The sequence below is a fragment of the Somniosus microcephalus genome, chromosome 15 (assembly GCF_052327205.1).
Source record: "Somniosus microcephalus isolate GS21.2 chromosome 15, FLI_Smic_1.0, whole genome shotgun sequence".
Lineage (NCBI taxonomy): Eukaryota > Metazoa > Chordata > Chondrichthyes > Squaliformes > Somniosidae > Somniosus > Somniosus microcephalus.
Genome location: NC_141001.1, coordinates 106,733,670 through 106,741,681, shown reverse-complemented (window position 1 = coordinate 106,741,681; position 8,012 = coordinate 106,733,670). Strand labels below are relative to the sequence as shown.

General features: G+C 44.3%; 1 protein-coding gene across 1 annotated transcript in view; it reads left to right on the top strand.

Annotated features, from left to right (window-relative positions):
- Positions 1 to 5,449: 5,449 nt before the first annotated feature.
- The window catches only part of chst1 (carbohydrate (keratan sulfate Gal-6) sulfotransferase 1), a 77,842-nt gene continuing 75,279 nt past the window's right edge, over positions 5,450 to 8,012 (top strand). The window contains exon 1 of the mRNA XM_086008234.1: positions 5,450 to 5,649. The gene's annotated coding sequence lies outside the window, so the exon portion shown is untranslated. The remainder of the gene's footprint in view (positions 5,650 to 8,012) is intronic.

Here is an 8,012-nt window from a genome sequence, read left to right as displayed (position 1 = left end):
AGCATTAGTATGGAAGGTGGCATCGTCAGAGCAGATGAGACGGAGAAACTGGGAAAATGGGATAGAGTCCTTACAGGGAACGCGGTGGGAGGAAGTGTAGTCAGCTGTGGGAGTCAGTGGGCTTATAATGGATGTTTGTCGACAGCCTATCCCTAGAAATGGTGACAGAGAAGGGAATGGGCTTGAACCCATGACCTTCTGACTATTTAATGTTATTTAACTGGATTTTTAATTTTGACTGTTTTTATGATAGTAAAATGAAGCAGTGGGCGATGTCTTAAGTAACTATAAAGAAATTTGGTGGTGATATCCAAATGTCCTGGGAATCTGTTATCGGAGACAGGTGTGAAACACATCATTCAGCATTTATTTTTTGGTCCTTTAAAAACACAAAAGGAATTTTTAATAAGTACTAAGTTTTGTTCCATTTTAAAAAATAAAGTTTAGAAATATTTTTAAAGAATTGAAAATAACAAAAGGGGATCTATGCCGGAGGCATCCGGTGGCTCGTAAGAAAAGGTATCAGATGAGTTGATTTTTCACTTGGAATGGTGGGGGGAGTAATTGTTGGTTATATTGTTTATTGGGGGACAGAGATTGCCGGGGCAGCTTTTGTAGCGATTTTCCAATCAGCAGAGGAGGAATTGTCAAGGAAAATTAGGAACAGGAGCAGGCCGTTCAGCCCCTCGAGCCTGTTCCACCATTCAATTAGACCATGGCCGATCTGTACCTCAAGTCCATTTACCCGCCTTTGCTCCATATCTCTTGATACCCTTACCCAACAAAAATCTATCGATCGGAGTTTCGAACTTTTCAATTGACCAGCATCCACAGCTTTTTGGGGGCAAGATTTACAGATTTCCACTTATGCTTTGTGCGAAGAACTGCTTCCTGACATCACCCCTGAACGGCCTAGCTCTAATTTCCAGGGGTAAATGTTAAGAGAATTAGCGGAGGAAGGTTTTGATTTTGCTTGAGGACATGAGGTTATAGTTCACGTTGGGCAGTGGAGGAGGGCTGTGAGGCATGGGGAGCTGCTCAAAGGGCGGGTGGGTGAGGGATTTGCTGAGATTTCCTCAACACTGGTCAGGCAGAAGAAGCCTCTAGCTCTTAAAGGAGATAGTTTGGATTTTCTTTGTTCTACATTTATTTTCATGGGGAGGGGGGAATTTTTTACATTTTAAATCGTGGGATGTAGGCATCGCTATTAAGACCGGCATTTATTGCCCATCCCTAGTCGTCCTCAGAAGGTGGTGGTGGGCCACCTTCTTGAACCGCTGCAGTCCGTGTGGTGAGGGTACTCCCACAGGGAGTTCCAGGATTTTGACCCAGCGACGATAAAGGAACGATGAGATATTTCCAAGTCAGGATGGTGTGTGACTCGAAGGGGAACTTGGAGGTGACGGTGTTTCCATGAACCTTCTGCCCTTGTCCTTCTCGATGGTGGAGGTCGGGGCCGATATTGGGGAAAAAAGGAGCAGTATAGGGTGGTGTTGATTTTCAAGAAAAGCAGGAGGCTCATCCCAAAATGGGAGAAAAGGACCAGAGCGGAGTGAGAAAACAGTGACATGGAAATTAATAAATAAAACAGCATCAGAGAATGGGAGAGACAGCAGCAGCAGGGAGTCCAAGGCAGCGCAGTGAAGTGAAGTAAATAATTTAAAAGATTTGGCTAAATTAAAGGAAACTAAATTTAAGCTTCTTCGAAGAATAGCAGATGTTGAGAAATTTTAAACAAAATCTCAACAGAACGGTAAGGATGTTGTTGAGAGTTTCAGCTGCAAAGTCTTCCTGTGATTTGCCATCGAGAAAATGGGAGTTGAGGGTCGGGGCTGAGAGTCCATCAAGTATTAGAATCAGCCAATCAGAGGTGAAATAGAAATCATTTCCATTGATGCAGGGATCATTAGAATAAATTTGGGAATCATTAAGCATGATGGGAAGTGCCAATGGGGGTAAATTTAACGCTGAGCAAGAGTTATATATCTCTCCCGATCCTTTCACTTTTTTGTAATTTATTAATTCATGGGACGTAGGCCAGCATTTATTACCAATCCCTAATTGCCCTTGAGAAGGTGGTTGTGGCATTTGAGTGGCTCGCTCAGAGGGCAGTTAAGAGTCAACCACATTGCTTTGGGTCTAGAATCACATATAGGCCAGGCCAGGTAGGGACGGCAGATTTCCTTCCCTAAAGGACATTAGTGAACCAGATGGGTTTTATGACAATCTGGTAGCTTCATGGTCACCATTACTGATACTAGCTTTTTATTCCAGATTTATTTAATTCACTGAATTCAAATGCCGCCATGGTGGGATTTGAACTCACAGTCTACAGATTATTCGTCCAAGCCTTGGGATTACTAGTCCAGTAACATAACCACTATGCTACCGTTGTTGCAGTCGAAAGGGTGCATAACGTACGGCCAATAGCGCCTGTTTTACACTTTCGCCTAAAATTGACATTACCCCCGGTACTTTTAATATATTGCTAGTGGACCCCCCATGGCATTGCTGATGGGCAGTCAGAGAGTACACCATTTTATAATGACAGGCACGGTATAGTGTGTGGAACACAATGTACTGTTAAATAATACATGTATATGCAATGGAATTAGTGATTGATTTGTACGGGTTGGGTTTTTACCCTTTCAAGAGAATTGAAGGAAGTAACTACTGTACACATTACTCTAGGTGTGGTCTCACCAACGCCCTGTACAGTTGTAGCAAGCCTTCCCTACTTTTATACTCCAACCCCCTTACAATAAAGGCCAACATTCCATTTGCCTTCCTAATTACTTGCTGTGCCTACATGCTAATATATTACCCCCAACACCATGAGCTCTTACCTTGTGCAGTAACCTTTTATGTGGCACCTTATCGAATGCCTTTTAGAAATCCAAATACACTACATCTACTGGTTCACCTTTATCCACCCTGCTTGTTACATCCTCAAAGAACTCTAATACATTTGTCAAACACGATTTCCCTTTCATAAAACCATGCTGACTCTGCTTGATTGTATTATGATTTTCTAAATGTCCTGCTATTACTTCCTTAATAATGGATTCCAGCATTTTCCCAATGACAGATGTTAGGCTAACTGGCCTATAGTTACCTGCTTTCTGTCTCCCTCCTTTCTTGAATAGGGGCATTACATTTGCAGTTTTCCAATCCGCTGGGACCTTTCCAGAGTCTAGGGAATTTTGGAAGATTACAACCAATGCATCCACTATCTCTGCAGCCACTTCTTTTAAGACCCTAAGAGTCAGGCCATCAGGTCCAGGGGACTTGTCAGCCTTTAGTCCCATTAGTTTGCCTAGTACTTTTTCCTCTTGTGATAGTGATTGTTTTAAGTTCCTCTCTCCCTTTTGCCCCTTGATTTTCCATTATTATTGGAATGCTTTTAGTGTCTTCTACCATGAAGACAGATACAAAATATTTGTTCAAAGTCTCTGCCATTTCCTTGTTTCCCATTATTAATTCCCCAGTCTCATCCTCTAAGGGGCCAATGTTTACTTTAGCTACACTCTTCCTTTTTATATACTTGTAGAAGCTCTTACTGTTTTTATATTTCTTGCTAGTTTACTCTCATAATCTATTTTCTCCCTCTATTTTTTTTAGTCATCCTTTGCAAGTTTCTAAACATTTCCCCATCTTCTGGACTACCACTAATCTTCTCAACATTGTATGTCTTTTCTTTCAATTTGATACCATCCTTAACTTTCTTAGCAAGCCACGGATGGTTCATCCTTCTCGTAGAATCTTTCTTTCTCACTGGAATATATCTTTGTTGAGAGTTATGAAATATCTCCTTAAAAGTCTGTCACTGCTTATCTACCATCTTACATTTTAATCTAGTTTCACAGTTCACGTTAGCGAACTTCCCTTCCTGAGTTGGAAAATAACAATTTTGCTCTTGTGTCTTTCTTCTCTTTACCTGCTTTAATTGAATAAATCACTTTCTCCTCTCCCTCTCCCTTTGAAAATAAATCAAAGAGTAAGATTCAAGAAGGTATTTAGTATCCAAAGCCCTATTACACGTTTGAAAGGAATGAATGACCGCAGTGACAAATATTTACTGATACTATTGGGAAGAAACATTACCAGGTCTCACAGAGTAACTGCAAGGAGCAGTTGCCTGTGTGTGTGAATGAGTGTGTGTGTGAATGAGTGTGTGTATGAATGAGTGTGTGTGTGTGTGTGTGTGAATGAGTGTGTGTGTGTGTGAATGAGGATGTGTGTGTGAATTAGTGTGTGTGAATGAGGATGTGTGTGTGAATTAGTGTGTGTGAATGAGGATGTGTGTGTGAATTAGTGTGTGTGTGTGTGTGTGTGTGAATGAGGATGTGTGTGTGAATTAGTGTGTGTGTGTGTGTGTGTGTGTGTGAATGAGGATGTGTGTGTGAATTAGTGTGTGTGTGTGTGTGTGTGAATGAGTGTGTGTGTGTGAATTAGTGTGTGTGTGAATTAGTGTGTGTGTGTGTGAATGAGTGTGTGTGTGAATGAGTGTGTGTGTGAATGAGTGTGTGTGTGTGTGTGAATGAGGATGTGTGTGTGAATTAGTGTGTGTGTGAATGAGGATGTGTGTGTGAATTAGTGTGTGTGTGTGTGAATTAGTGTGTGTGTGTGTGAATGAGTGTGTGTGTGTGAATGAGTGTGTGTGAATGAGTGTGTGTGAATGAGTGTGTGTGAATTAGTGTGTGTGAATTAGTGTGTGTGTGTGTGAATGAGTGTGTGTGTGTGAATGAGGATGTGTGTGTGAATGAGTGTGTCTGCGTGTGAGTGTGTGTGAATTAGTGTGTGTGTGTGAATTAGTGTGTGTGTGAATGAGTGTGTCTGTGTGTGTGAGTGTGTGTGAATGAGTGTGTGTATGTTTGTATGTGTGTCTGAGTGTGTGTATATCTGAGTGTGAATGAATGTGAGTGTGAATGAGCGTGTGTGTCTGAGTGTGTGTGTATATCTGTGTGTGTATGTGTTTGTATGTGTGTCTGAATGTGTGTATATCTGAGTGTGAATGAATGTGAGTGTGAATGAGCGTGTGTGTCTGAGTGTGTGTATATCTGTGTGTGAATGTGTGTGTATGTCTGTGAGTGTGAATGAGTGTGTGTATGTGTTTGTATGTGTGTGTGTCTCTGAGTGTGTGTATATCTGTCAGTGTGAATGAGTGAGTGTGAATGAGCGAGTGTAAATGAGTGTGTGTGTGTCTGAGTGTGTATATGTCAGTGTGTATGAGTGAGTGTGAATGAGTGTGTGTGTGTCTGTCAGTGTGTATATCTGTCAGTGTGAATGAGTGTGAGTGTAAATGAGTGTGTGTGTCTGTGAGTGTGTGTGAATAATTGTGTGCCTGTGTTTGTATGTGTCTGTGTGTGAGTGTGAGTGGGAGGGGAGGGAGTTTGGTTGCAGATGTCCACATTGCTAATCCCTCCACTCTCTCTCGCACACAGGCAGCGAGGCGCCGGCTCCAACACATCCCTCTCAGCTTCACTGTCACACGGAATCGGTCGGCGTCTCGCACGCTCGCTGGGTCACTCGGCACCGAGAGCGGAGCGGAGCGGGCAGAGGGGCTGCAAACATTGACGAGGGGAGAGATGCATTGGGGAGAGACGCCCTTCGGCTCGATACGATGCCGGGTGTGCAAGGACCGGGAAGGTGAGAGGGGTTGGCATGTTGCGAAGTGTTGGGGAGAGGAGAGGAGCACTGCTGCCTGGTAAACTAGTCTAAATGGGGCTGTGCTGAGTTACAGGGGCGGGCTGTGGATTTAGGATTGGGATGGAGGGCAGGGATGGGGTGGGATGGAGTGAGAGTTTGGGGGCTGAGCTTGTCCCAGGACGGGCTGAGCCGGGACCAGCACACACAGGGAGGGGGCACCGGCTGCAGGCAGACCCCGGGGCCGGGCTCAGGGGGGCCGGAGTGTCCGCACTGACCGGCTCGCCGGGTCCGAGGCAGTAGTTTGACCGCAAATGTGACTTTCCTGGGAGGGAAGAGGGGCTTTCAATATCATTTGGGTTTTGCATTTAATGCAAAGAATGATCAGGAAACGAGCCGCTTGTGGAGAGGCGCGCTGCGGAGTCCGGGTTTACATCGGGTTAGAGCCCCACTAACCCGGGTCCACATCGGGTTAGAGCCCCACTAACCCGGGTCCACATCGGGTTAGAGCCCCACTAACCCGGGTCCACATCGGGTTAGAGCCCCACTAACCCGGGTCCACATCGGGTTAGAGCCCCACTAACCCGGGTCCGCACCGGATTTACCGGAATCCGGAATCCGGAGTCTGCGGGAAAGTTGGTCTGTTAGTGGCCGGAATGTCAAATCCACACCGAGAGCGATAGAGAGAGCGAGAAAGAGATAGTGAGAGAGATATTGAGCGAGAGTTAGAGAGAGAGGGAGAGGTAGTGTGTGAGAGAGAGAAAGAGAGATAATGAGGGGGAGAGATAGATAGTGAGAGAGATAGAATGATAGTGAGGGAAAGAGATAGTGAGGGAAAGAGAGATAGTGAGAGAGAAAGAGAGATAGAGATAGAGAAAGATAGTGAGAGATAATGAGAGAGATAGAGAGATAATGAGAGATAGTGAGAGAGATGGATAGATAGTGAGAGATATATATAATATATATATAGAGAGGGATGGGTAGATAGAGATAGATAAATAGATAGACAATAGAGAGGTAGATAGTCGGATAGTATCTATAAATAATAAAGACGATGGGTGGCGAGATAGACAGATGGAAGAGATGGATAGATATAGTTAAAGGTGGTTAGATAAAGGAGATAGATAGATAAAGGCGATGGATGGATAGATAGATCGATAGATAAAGGAGATAGAGATAGACAGCCAGAGAGATGAGATGAAATGACTGGCACAGAGCAGGAGTCACAGGAAGCGGGGAGATGGTCGAATCCACATTCAGACCCTCTGAATGAAGTAACTCACACTCCCGCTGTGTCTGCGGCTGGAGAAAGAGTGAAACTGAGAACAACCCACGGTTTGATAACATTGTTCATTCGTCCTGACGCGGCGAGGGACGTGAAAACCAACCCGTGCCAGTTTAATGCTGCGAAGGTAGGGTTTTAAATTATGATATATATATATATATCTGACGAAGGGTCATCGACCTGAAACGTTAACTCTTGTTTCTCTCCACGATGCTGTCTGACCTGCTGAGTGTTTCCAGCATTTTCTGTTGTTGTTTCAGATTTCCAGCATCCGCAGTATTTTGCGTGTGTATATGTGTGTGTGTATATATATCTATATATATATATATATATATATATATAATAATAACAGCATGTGTTGAGAGTGTCAGCCGGAGAATGAGGCGCTCTGCTCGCTAGAGGGCGGTTCGTGTCCCGGTCCCACCGCTAAAAACCTCCTCGTCCCTGGAACAAACAGGGAGCAGAGCCCAACCATTAAACACCTCGGAGGAGACCGCACCTGCCGTGGGTTTAAGCCAATAGGGGAAAAAAATTACTGTGGCCTCCCCCACTAAATTGTCCCCATGATATACCGACCCAGACAGGAGCTGGTGGCCAGCAGTGAGAAACCGGTGGAATATTTTACTCAACAGATTCTAGGCGAGTTAACGAAAGCATCTTCCCATCAAAGTACTAAACTGGGAGTGTGGCTCCGACTGGGAGTCGAGATCTCTGAGCCCCTGTTTAACCTGTATTTAAAACTCCTGTACTTAGTGTCCAAGATAGTTTTTTTTTTGGGGTGGGGGTGTAAATGATTTTACCTGGATTATCATTTATGCATTTGTAACGATAGTTGGAGACCAACGCCGCTCGCAATGCAAAAGATAAAATGATTTGCATTTATTAAATCAATAGCAAAGGCTCCTCCAACACGTTGGCAATAATTAAAGTCCTCGCTCACCGGCAGAGTGTTCCAGCCTCCGGTTATTTCCCATCAATTCGAAGCTGTCAAGGAACAGGTGGCCAGTGAAGTCAGTCTCTCTCCACCGGCCGCTTCAGGTACTGTACCGAGCTCAGGTCTGGCAAAAAAATAAATTGTTCA